We start from the raw sequence: 11,269 nt of genomic DNA on the forward strand, positions 1-11,269 counted from the left end.
GGGCAGGGAGACAGAGGTGGGACTTTAGGATTCTAGGGCAATGGGACAGAGAGAGGAAGAAGACTCAGAACCACCATGCCGGCCAGGAAAGGAGTAAGAAGCAAGTCTGAGAAGTGCAGAAGAAAGAGCAAACCGATCATGTAAGAGCCAAGGAAAGAGTGGCCCCAGCGCCCCTGCCCCCCTGCACCCCCAGACCTTTGGGTCTAGGGGAGCAAAGACGGAATATAGATTTTAGTAAGTAATAACTCAGGAATATCGGAGGGAAGGTATTAGCCACACGGAAGTTTGGGAGTGGCCCAACCATTGAGCTGTTTAAGGCATATTAAAATATAAGGCTGCGGTGGTGGTGTGTGTGTGTGTGTGTGTGTGTGTGTGTGTGTGTGTGTGTGTGTGTTTCATCCAGGAGCCTAAGAACATTGGGGCAGATGGCGAGGAACGTGTGCTGCCAGGTTGATATGAATTAATGGTCTACTGCTGTCCATGATTGGTTAATAAAGAGGCCTGTATCCTGTAGCTAGGCAGAAGAAAGGTAGTCGGGGCTTCCGTTCCCAGGCTTTGGGTCTGAGGTAGGGACTGTTGAGGGAGAAGAAGATGGGAGAAGGGAGAAGGATGTCACCAAGGGTAGGTGGATTGTGAGCTCATGGCCTTGAGGGTCAGCCTGTTGGAGTAGAAGCAGCCCAGGCAGAACATGGCAGGCGATATCTTGGGGATCTCCACAGGGAAATAGACGAAATAGCATAGTGGATTGGTATCTACTCAGCTCTAATGCTTTAAGGTTTATAAATATAACGGTTTTATGTCTTTTGTTTGGGAACTAAATGATCTAAGGTAGGGTAGAAACCCCTAAATATTATTTACCATGACATCAGGCTACATGAGTCCTTGTTTCAAGCAAGAACACCTGAGCATCTCTACATTTCTGCAAGAGATTTTGAGCTCCAAAATATGGCCAGGATATGAAACCACCCTCCCTAGCGTTTATAAAGACAAGTGAGAAGGGCTGGAGATATAGATGGCTCAGCCACTAAGAGCAAGTGTTGCTTTTGCAGAAGACCTGAGTTTGGTTTCCAGTGCCCTTTCTGCTGGCTCACAGTCACCAAAAGTTCCAACTCCAAAGACTCTGATCCCCTCTTCTGGTCTCTTTGGCACCCAAACTCAACATGACCATACACTGTACCTCATCACATACTCACACATACATGCACATATTCCAAGTAAAGTACATTTTTACAAAGATTGGTGTGCTGGGGATTGGTTCTAGTGCTTTGAATTAATCCAGTCCCAAATATTGGAAATCTGTGCGTCCAAATACTGAAGGTCCTTGTCCCCAAGTAGTTTTTGATCAGTCAATAAAGAGCCAAAGGCTGGGTGGAGAGAGAGAGAGAGGTGGGAACTTTTAGATTGGTGAGGGCTAGGAGCTGGAAGGGAGGAAGAAGAGAGATTGCCATGTGTCAGAGGGAGATAGATCAGAGTTAGAGCTGCAGAAGAAAATTCATCAAAGACGCAGGTGGGAAGGGAAATCAGCCCTATGGGAGGGGCTGCCCAGAAGGTCACAGGGCAGCCAACACAGATTTAAAAAGTCTTGAGTCAGGAGAACTGGAGGGAAATGCGTGCTAGCCGAGGGGAGGATTAGAACTGCTCTGCCTTTGAGCTAGTGAAGGCATATTTAAAATTAACTGGTGTGTGTGTGTGTGTGTGTGTGTGTGTGTGTGTGTGTGTGTGTTCCATTTGCAAATCCAGATAGCTCTTGGGCGGGTGTGCGCATGTAACCCATCAGGAGCACAAATTGGTTTTACTAATTACCACTACATCGGTAATATCTTCCGACTGCAGAGTGGGTGGTTGGAAAGCCCAGAGGAGAGCCTGAGATGCCCAGCAACTCTTGGCTTTCTTTATCTCCCCAATTTTCTGGATGAAGTCACCTCTTGGTATCACGAATAATGATATTTCCCCCTAGTATGAATTGCAGGGCCAGATTGCTTTTAGAGTTCATACACGTAACTACCATTCTTGCCTTGAGACTAAGAGTCTGACACCTACTTAAAGAGAGACACTGGTCTCTTCCTGGCCTCCAGAATGATTTTGATGCCAGAGGGTACTTGTTTTAAGTGATGACCTCTGCTTCTTTCTCCCCTCCCTCTCCTTGCATTTTCTATCCAGAGCCTGGTTCATGACTAGGAGTTGGTAGGGAAATATTTGGTGGGTTTCGAGGTAGGCAGATGGAAGGATAGTAAGATTAGGCTTCTTCGAAACCTGGGTGGCCTCTGTGGGTGTGTACGTCTGTTCTCAGCACATGTTGCTCAACATGTGGGCTCTGTCCTGAGTAAATGATCAGTAAATGTGAGCAACCTATGGGCAGTTTGTTTGGATAGCAGCTAGCTGGCCTGAGGTCAGTCTCCAGATGGCTTCTGGAGGCAAAAACTACCAATTTCCTGAGATAACATGAGCTTTGGGATGGGTAGAAGTGAAAGGAGGGCACCAGAGGGCTGGTACTCAGCCAATAGGCTGGGCCGGACCCCCTGTGCCTCCCTGCCCAGACACACACACCTTAACGAGAGGCAGTGTTGTGGCCCAGGCAAGGCAAGGGACTTGCAGGAGTCACACAGTAACTGCTCCTAACCATACCGATTCCCTACAGGTCCTACACTGGCAGCTTTGTCCCAGCTTGGAACTGGAGTAGGAGAGAGTGTTGGTGTAAGGCTCCAGTCTCTGCCTCCTTCTCACACTCCTTCCTGAGGAGTCTACTCTACGGTCTACAAAATGGGACCAGAGATAGAAGAAATCGGGATTCAGAGAAGCTTGGGCAGGTTCCTATCCTCAGTTTAAACTAAGGATTTCTAGTCTACCCATCCCCACCCACTTCTCCAGGGACTGGTGGGGCTAAAAAAGTGTCTGCACCATGTGGTAGAGAAGAGTGGCACCGGGCACTTCAATAACAATAATATTCATGCTGTCTAGGAAAAATGAGGAAGGAGGTAGAGGGGACATCTCTATCCTGAAGTCACCCAGGAAGTGGGTCTGAGAAGCATTAGAAGGACTTTGGACCAAGAACTCAGAGGCATAAATAGGAAGACCTGGAGGAAGAAGAGGGAGTTGAGCCTGGGGAGGGGCCTGTAAGGCAAAGGAATGTGTGGCGGAGCTTACAAGCTAGGCTGCTTATCTCTGCAAAACAATGCCTGGTGATTTATCACTCTAAGAAATCCAGGAATCTGAGGATCTCTCCGTTCCCCTATAGCATCAGGAATACAAGGAAGTGCCCTTATCGGACAAGGCTGAGGTTCTTCTCCCCCTGGGCCAGGGCCAGACACTTGGGTGTTTTCAGACCGTGTGTTGACACAGAAGGTGTCAGTTTACAGCAGAGAGGGCAAAATGACAAATGCTCTCCCTGCTCCGGTTCCTGCCCCATCCCCCACCAGGATAGCTCTCTCTAGGGCAGAAGGAGCTTCCCCAGATCTTACTTCTGCTCTTCATGCAATGCTCCAGGTTCCCATTCACAAGAAGCTGGCATTAATCCACAAAGTGAAAATTCCTTTGCACCCCAGCTTCCTGTTCCCCTTCCGTGCATGTTTACACTGAAGGCAACTTCTTATCCGGGGACACACACCCTTGTCATCGGGGCACATAGCTTACTAGACATTAGCTAGATTTTACCTCCACTGACCCCAGATACCCCTCTGCAGGGAACAGATGGTAAAGCCATAGAGCAGCCTGACCACTCTAGAGCCTTCACACAGACTCCTGACCAGCCTTTAAGAGAGCAGCAAGAGACCAGAGATGTAGCTCAACTGAAGATTGTTTGCCTAGCATGTGTGAGGCTTTGTATTACACACCCATCCCTGGGGGGGAAGGGGAGGGAGATGGAGAGGGAGAGGGAGAGGGAGAGGGAGAGGGAGAGGGAGAGGGAGAGGGAGAGGGAGAGGGAGGGAGGGAGGGAGGGAGAAAACAACCACCAACGCTTCTCACAACCTGCCGCCTGGGATACTGAGCCCCAAGGTTGGTGATTGTGCTCCCTTTTGGCCTCCCTCCCTCTCCCTTTCCCTCTCCCTCTCCCCCTTTCCCTCCCTCTCCCTCTTCTTCTCCCCCCCCCCCCCCCCACTTAGAGACCAAACTCTCCCTAGCTATGAGACTTCAATAAGCTGAGTGTCCCACCTGAACAGTGTCCTGTTGGGGGTAGGGGTGGGGACTCCTACTGTTGCTCGAATCCCAGGATCACTCAGAAGGGCACAAGTGGCCCAAGGGCTTGCTACTACTGGCAGGCTTCAGCAGGTCTCTGCTCCGTCTCAGGGCTGCAGTACACTGAGGGTGAGCAAGAGAAGGACAACCTGTATGCTGATGGCCTGGACACCTGCACATGGAGCCCAGTCAACACAACGGACTCTCTAAGTTTCAGGAACCTGGAAGTCTTAGAGCCAGGCCTAGGAGCAAGACACCAAACAGTAGTGGAGGGCAGCAGCCACTCTGCTCCCACCTTCGGATTTCACACCCATTTCTGAGAAGTGAAAAGAGGGAAAGGAAAGGCAGGTGGTATGAATTCCTTCAACCATCTGGCAGCAAGAGGGACCCCAGGTCTCCAGTGGATGCTGGCTACTCCAGAGAGAGCAAGAACGAGCAGGAGAGAGCGAGAGAGAGCAAGTGAGAGTGAGCGAGAGCAAGAGAGAGAGAGAGAGAGAGAGAGAGAAGAGGGAGAGAGAGGGAGAGAGCGAGAGCAAGAGAGGGGGAGGGAGGGAGAGAGAGAGGGGGAGAGGAGAGAGAGAGAGAGAGAGAGAGAGAGAGAGAGAGAGAGAGAGAGAGAGATGCCTCCCAGGTCTACATGTGGAGCCCATCCTCCAGATGAGTGTGACTACTGGCTTGCCCCATGCCTCTATAACAGGCTCCTAAGGGAGTCTTCCTGCAGTATCTCTCTTCAAGATCAGCTCACCAGACCTTTTGTGATCACTCAGGGTCAGTGGTCCAAACAAGAACATGGCCTCCCGTGCGTCTCAGCAGTGGGGAACAGTCTGCAGTTCTCCTGTGCTATGGCTTCTGTGACATTTGTCTGAGAGATGGGATGAAGATGCCGGCCCTGAAACCGAGTGAGCAGAACTCTCTCTTTTACTTTGAGAAAATCCTTGTCAGCATCAAAGAGTCAAGGGGAAGTTGATGGCCACCTGATGGCCGCCTCCCCGGGCTTCCTATATCTTCTATACATACCCATTCAGTCTTTCTGTGCTAGCTATAGTCGTGGAGTCCTAATACTGGCATGGCATTCAGGGGCTTGCCAGTACTTCGTTCCTGACCCTCCGTGTCTACATTCTACCTGAAGCGTCTCCCAGCTCTAACACACGTGGACCCCATCCTCCAGGTGAGTGAGGAAACTGGATTCCCCCCAGGCCTCTAGAACAGCGGGAGTCTTTCTGCAGTATCTCCCCACTGCAAGAGCAGCTGGAAACTGACGTCTTGTGATCGTACCCCCACCCTACCTACTAGACAGCTCCCCTCTGTTCTTGACTCTTCCATGGATGTTTGCATGGCGTGACAGGTGTAAAGCCCATCCTCCTCTCGCTTCCCACCCAGCCCACCACTGGACTGTGAGCTGCTTGGCAGCTATAATCTCCTCTGCTCGCTCCTCTCTGCACCACAGCAAGCCTTCTGTTTACTTAAGGGATGAAGTAATAAACTCAGTATGTCCTTGTGGTTTACAGGCTCAGATATGCAGACTATCGGTCATGTCATGGGACAGCTCAGAGAGACACGGGGATTGAGGAATTGCAAGAAGCCCCGGCAGGGAATGCGAACTGCCAGCATGTGCTGACCATCTGTGTCCTCGAAACATTTGAATGTGCCCCAAGGTTCATGTCCTGGACATGTAATCCCTGCAGGATTGGTATCGAGAGGTGGAGCTCTCACAAGGCAGTCAGATGCTGGGGTTGTAGCTCTAAAGGAGAATGTTTGCCGAGCGTGTGTGAGACTCTGGGTTCCATTGCCCGCATCTCAAAAGAAGAACGATGATTAGGGTCACAGGGGCTCTGCCTCCTGAGTGGACCGATATCACTTTGAAGGGATGGGGCTTATCATAAATGCCTGTTGGCCTAGTCAGGTCACTATGCTGTGACGAAAGACCACAGTCTAAAGCAAGCTGGGGAGGAGAGGGTTTATTTGACTTACATTTTCACAGAGAAGTCTGTCACTGAAAGAAGTCAGGGCTGGAACTCAAGCAGGCCTGAAACCTGGAGGCAGAAGCTGATCAGAGGCCATGGAGGGGTGCTGCCTGCTGATGCTCCTCAAGGCTTGTTCAACCTGATTTCCTATAGAACCCTGGGCCCTCCTACACCAATCACTAATTAAGAAATGCTTTTCAGTCAGATCTTATAGAGACGTTTTCTCGGTCGAGGTTCCTTCCTTTCAGATGACTTCTGTCAAGCTGACATAAAACTAGCCAGCCCAACGTTTTCTGCCTCCCTCTTGCATGTGTGAGTGTGTATGTGCAATTCTATGACGGTGTGCGTGCATGTGAGTATGCCTGCATGTGCACCCATGTCTCAGTCACTCGATACCTTCTGATTAAGGCAGGGTTTCTTACTGAAATCACAGAGGCTGAGGCAAAGGGACCTCAGTGATTGGCAGTTAATGCAGAGACCCAGAAATGGGCAAAGCACTAAGAACAATGACTACTGGTTGCTCAGCACTGAGTGGGTCTCCTCTCCATTTATCCTTTTCCTAAGGCTCAGGAAACACCAGGGAGAGGGTGGAAAGAAGGAGGACAGCCTTTCTACATAGTGAGTTTCAGGCTTGGGCTAAGAGTGAGACCCTGCTTCAATGTCCCCCTTACAACAACAACAACAACAAAAACAGCAACAACAAACTACTTAGACGTAGTGTCTGCTGCTAAGCACGCAGTGCCATAGGGCCAAGCTCAGCCAGTGAGCCCACCTCCTCTCAAGTTGTCCGCTGTCCCATTATGTATGACCATAGACTCTTCCCAACCCCTCCTCCCAACCTCCCCCTCCCCCACACATGCATTTAACTTCCTGCAACTCTAGTTCTCCAGTCAGCATTGAGGGAGATCATCCATTTTGAGATGCCCCTGGGAAAACACATTGAAAGCCAAATGAAAGACTAAGGGGGAAGGGCTCTGCTCTTCCTCCCATTCCAACAGAAGCATCCGCATCTCTGAATCTTGGGGTGAAGATGGTGGAGGAGCAGCCTCTATAAGGGTTACAGCTCAGCTCAACTGTGGTAATGAAGGATCCCCTGAGCTTCGGAGGGTGGCTTGTGCTGACCAGAATCTTGAGAAGAGAGTTTGACTGTGTTGGTCTTTATTGCATGTGTTCAGACGTATGTGTGTGGGTTTCTTTGTGTGTGTGCACACATGCACATATACATGTACTTTTGTCCTCATAAAGTTTCATGGTGGAGAGGACAGACATGACCTGAAGAGATGGCCAGACCTGGGTGGTGGATGGTCTTGAAGAGCGGGGAAGAGGTGGAGGCTGAAAGGCGTTCAGGGAGGAAGAGGTGTGATCAGCGTGGTCTGTCAGGACACTGGCTGCTGTGTGAGCTTGGTCTGGTCTGGAAGGGAGAGGAGTTATTCATTTACCCAAATTCACAGGTTCTCCACTTTGTGTGGCAGAGCACATGCGTTCCATTGAGAAGGTCAGACTGATTCCAAGACAGGCTTCAAATTGGCCGTTAAGAAGACTAGGCCTAAATCTCTGTTTCCAAGAACTGGGCAAGTCCAGGCAAGTACACACCTCAGAAACTACCCTGCCACCCGGCCTGAGGCAAGGACAATGGGTCGGCAGCAGTTTCCAGACTTCCTCAGCTTCTTCCTCAGCGACAGTTTCCAGACCTTTCCAGCAAGTTCCCAGTCACCACACCCTAGTAATGGAATGTCTATAGAGATGGGTCCAACAGATTAACATAGAGGTCACCTACCCTGGAATTCTCTAATGCACTTTAAATCAGACCTGCAAGCTCACTTGGTTGTCTCTCTATCTTGGTAATGGGAGACCCCAGCGTGCTGGACTTCTGCAGAATAAAACACTGCATTTACATACTATTTGAGTCTGAGGTACCATTCTTCGGCGAGTCATGGACCCTTACATCATGTGCTGGAAATAAGATCATCAATGTAAAATAGGAAAGTTTGTAACTTTGGTAAGCTTCCACTTTATAGGAGAGACTTAGACCATAAGTAAGGAAGTGTGATTAAACAGCACAGTAGAAAGTGTGAACAGTGGTAAGGCCCCATTGCTGGGCACACAATACACTCTGGTTGCAAGACAAAGCCATCAAGCTGGAACTGACAGAGAACTTCCTTCCAGCTGGCTAAACTGCATAGTCTTAAAATGTGCTGTGCACGTCACTGGGGTAGAAAAGCCATCAGTGATATTACCCTGCATGTTCCATTACAAACCTGTCAGGAAAGCCGCACTCTCTGATGCAATAATGGCAATTGGTTTTAATTGGAGTTGAGACCTGAGGCACAGGAAGGACTTCAGGCCTGGTACCATAAACGTGGTCACATGCTTATGACTAAGACAGTCATTGGTCCAAGGCAATACCTACAACTGTTATCTTGTTATGTGTTAAACATTCATGGATAGATAGATGGATGAATAGATAGGTAGACAGATAGATATAGATAGTTAAATAGATAGATAGATAGATAAGGATGGATAGGTAGGTAGATAAAAAGATATAAATGGATAGACTAATAAATGATTGATAGATACAGATAGATAGATAGATAGATAGATAGATAGATAGATAAGTATGTAGATAAATAGATATGAATGGATAGATAAAAGATAGATGATAGATAGATAGATAGACAGACAGACAGACAGAAGATAGAGTGCCAGCCTCTACTGAAGTGGAAATTTAACAGTTCTTTGGAAAGTCAGTTGTGTTGGATGGTGTTTTGCTGGGGCAAACACATGAAGGAGTGTTTTCCTAAAGTGGACATAAGTGAAAGGATGTTCCACTAAAGGAAGCATGTGAAAGGACACATGATGGATTCTTTGCTATGACATGCATATATTAGTCCACCTTACAGTGCATGGCTGAGCTCCATTTGCCGGGACCCCATAGAGAGAAACGCACCAAAAAACTTCTGGTGGCGTGCTGTGGTTTCTCGCTGCTTCCAAGGACTTGGGCTGATTGGCAGAGTGACGTCAGCTGAGACAGACTCACGTGCTGAGGCAAGGCCTGTGGAGGACACGTGATGTTTGGCGGGTATAGAAAGGACCGGACAGACAGTGACAGGGGCTGAGCTTGGCTTTCTTTTAGAGCTGGCTGAGCAATGCTTGTGAATCTCGAGTCTTCGATGATCTTCGCTTCACTGAGAGAGGCAGAGCTGAGAACTTTTCCTGGAGTTCCTGTTGGCTTTGGTCCTTCCTGCTACTTGTGCTGAGGCTGAAGCCTAGCTCTTCCTGCTAGGACATGCCACAGCTGCTGCTAACTCTACCGAAAGGACTGCTGATATATCCATAAAGTGTTTGCAACTGGATTGAGCTGCTGGTGCTGACTTCTGTGAACTAGACTGCCAATTTCCTGACAACACAGATTGCTCCAAAGAATCCTTTCTAAACAGGTTCACTTCCCCTGTATCCTTTCCTTCCCAAACCTCTGGTGAGTGTTGGGCTAAAAGGGCGGTTAAAAGTAGGATTTGAAATTGTGTTCGCAGCCTTCACCGCGCTTTGCTGAGCTCCAGCCGAAGAAGAAGGGGGGGGGGGGGTGTAAGTAAGGAGGTGCCCACACCATGGCTCATAAATCCACTGGTGGTAAAGCACCCAGGAAACAACTGGCTACAGAAGCCACTCGCAAGGGTGCGCCTTCTACTGGAGGAGTGAAGAAACCTCATCGTTACAGGCCTGGTACTGTAGCACTCTGTGAATCAAACGCTATCAGAAGTCCACTGAACTTCTGATTCGCAAGCTCCCCTTTCAGCGTCTGGCGGGAGAAATGGCTCAGGACTTCAAAACAGACCTGCGCTTACGGAGCGAAGCTATTGGTGCTTTGCAGGAGGAAAGTGAGGCCTGTCTTTTTGAAGATACCAACCTGTGTGCTATCCATGCCAAACGTGTAACAATTACGCCAAAGGATATCCAGCTAGCATACTGCATACATGGAGAACATGCTTAAGAGTCCACTATGAGGGGAAGCATCTCATTCTCAAAAAAATTTTTTTCCTCTTTCTGTTATTAGTTCTGAATGTTAGATATTTTTTCCATGGGGTCAAAGGTACCTAAGTCTATGTTTGGGAATGGAAACAAAGGGGACAGAATCAGGTATTGGCAGTTTCTCCACGTTCATTTGTGTGTGAATTTTTAATGTAAATACAAGATGTAAAGCATTAATGTAAGCAAAATGTTTCAGTGAACACATTTCAACAGCTCAACTTTATAACAATTATAAATAAACCTGCTAGAATCTTCTGGACAAGTTGCCAGCATTTGGAATTGTTTTTTAAAAGAATAAGAAAATTTCTTATTGTCGGCAACTAAATGGTGTTTGTAGCATTTTATCATACAGTAGATTCCATCCACTTTTCTAACAGAGTTGTCCTACATGCAAATACATGTTTTTAACGTTGTCTGTCTCTGTGTTGTTCCTGTAAGTTTGCTATTAAAATATATTAAACTAAAAAAAAAAGTAGGATTTTGAAAAAAATTAAAGTTACACTCAACCTCAAACCAAAAAAAGCCTCTCTTGGGGTTGGGGATTTAGCTCAGTGGTAGAGCGCTTGCCTAGGAAGCGCAAGGCCCTGGGTTCGGTCCCCAGCTCCGAAAAAAAGAACCAAAAAAAAAAAAGAAAAAGCCTCTCTTGTCCATGCTCGGCAGCGAATGCAGAGACCCACAAGTGGCCAAAGTACTATGAGCAGTGACTATCAGTGCTCTCAGCGCTAAGTGGGACCTCTCTATCAATCCCACCCCCAAGGCCCAGGAAGCAGCTGGAAAGGGGCGGGGCTGTAAGAGCCGTAAAGTGCTGTCTTCCAGACATGATCCGGCCATTGCACACATGAACTGACTGTGGCTATGGCTACCAGCCGAGATGGAGCCAACAAGATTAGTCAGCGTTCCAATAGGCAGCCCTGACTGACCTCTGTGTGCTATTAAAAAAGAAAGCAAAAAGGAGAAATGAACTTGGTGTGTCATTTAAAAACAGAAAGAAGAGCCATGAAGCAGGGAGGGGGACGGGTTAGGATGGATATGATTGGTATCCATGGTTGACATGTTTGAAAGTGTCAACGGCTTAAGAAGAGAGATTGGATTAAGAAACACTAAAA

The 11,269-nt window shown here is 48.2% G+C and overlaps 1 long non-coding RNA gene across 1 annotated transcript; it reads left to right on the forward strand.

The window, feature by feature from the left end:
• Positions 1-2,638: 2,638 nt before the first annotated feature.
• On the forward strand, positions 2,639-8,037 carry LOC102553299 (uncharacterized). Its single transcript, XR_015640157.1, has 4 exons — positions 2,639-2,807; positions 4,941-5,072; positions 5,213-5,341; positions 5,682-8,037. It is a non-coding gene; the product is annotated as an uncharacterized LOC102553299 (long non-coding RNA).
• Positions 8,038-11,269: the final 3,232 nt, after the last annotated feature.

This window comes from Rattus norvegicus, chromosome 16 (genome assembly GCF_021556685.1).
Source record: "Rattus norvegicus strain SHRSP/BbbUtx chromosome 16, alternate assembly SHRSP_T2T, whole genome shotgun sequence".
Classification (NCBI taxonomy): domain Eukaryota; kingdom Metazoa; phylum Chordata; class Mammalia; order Rodentia; family Muridae; genus Rattus; species Rattus norvegicus.